The sequence below is a fragment of the Acyrthosiphon pisum genome, chromosome A1 (assembly GCF_005508785.2).
Source record: "Acyrthosiphon pisum isolate AL4f chromosome A1, pea_aphid_22Mar2018_4r6ur, whole genome shotgun sequence".
NCBI classification, from domain to species: Eukaryota; Metazoa; Arthropoda; class Insecta; order Hemiptera; family Aphididae; genus Acyrthosiphon; species Acyrthosiphon pisum.
Window position 1 is genome coordinate 5082800 of NC_042494.1, and position 831 is coordinate 5083630.

General features: G+C 29.1%; 1 protein-coding gene across 3 annotated transcripts in view; it reads right to left on the reverse strand.

Moving 5' to 3' along the window:
• The window catches only part of LOC100166593 (alpha-(1,6)-fucosyltransferase-like), a 29707-nt gene that overhangs the window by 11174 nt on the left and 17702 nt on the right, over positions 1-831 (reverse strand). The gene's annotated exons all lie outside the window — the stretch shown is intronic.

Sequence of the window (831 nt, forward strand, 5' to 3'; positions counted from 1 at the left end):
GCTAGATGTATTTTTGACTTAGATCGTTACGTATTTCAGTCAGTTTGATGTTGGTTCTGTGCTCCTTGTCGAGATGTTGAAGTGATATGGCAAGCGTTTGTTCTTGATCATTATTGTCGAAGGGTCTTCGCAATCGAAATAAAAAAAATCACATAAAATAAAACGATCCATACGAGCTCTAAGAACAAAAATATTCGCTTCCAGAACCGATTGTTACATTGGGTTATCTTCATTATATTCATGGTTGATTTTATGACCGTGCCTGAACTCTGTCAATGTAAGATGGTAAAAATGAAAATAATTTTATTATTCGATCATAGTTACAATTTTCACAGAACTTGTACATTATTAGATTCTGAGTGGAACGATGAATGTATTGATTTTACAATGATGTGTGTTTTTTTATTTTTTTATTTTTTTTTTATTTTTTTATTTTTTTATTTTTTTATTTTTTATTTTTTTATTTTTTTTGTGTGTGTGTACACGATAAGTAGTCGAAATAATGCTACGATTTTCAACTTCAGTATCTTGTTCGATCAGAAAGTGAATATCGTTGGTGCATTGGGGAGGTCAAAATTTAAATTTCCCAGTGGTTTTCAAAAGCGCCGGGAAAAACAAAAGAAAAATTAAGGAAAAACGGGAATTTTTACGCAAAATCGATTTTTCACAAAATTGAATTTGGTTTTTGGTGTAACTTTAAAAAAAATTACCGTAGATACATGAAATTTTGACTGAATGTTTATCTTAGCATCTTCTATACACCATAACATTTTCAAAATATTTTGATGTATTTTGAGCTCTTTACGGACATTTTTATTTTCCATTTTTTTT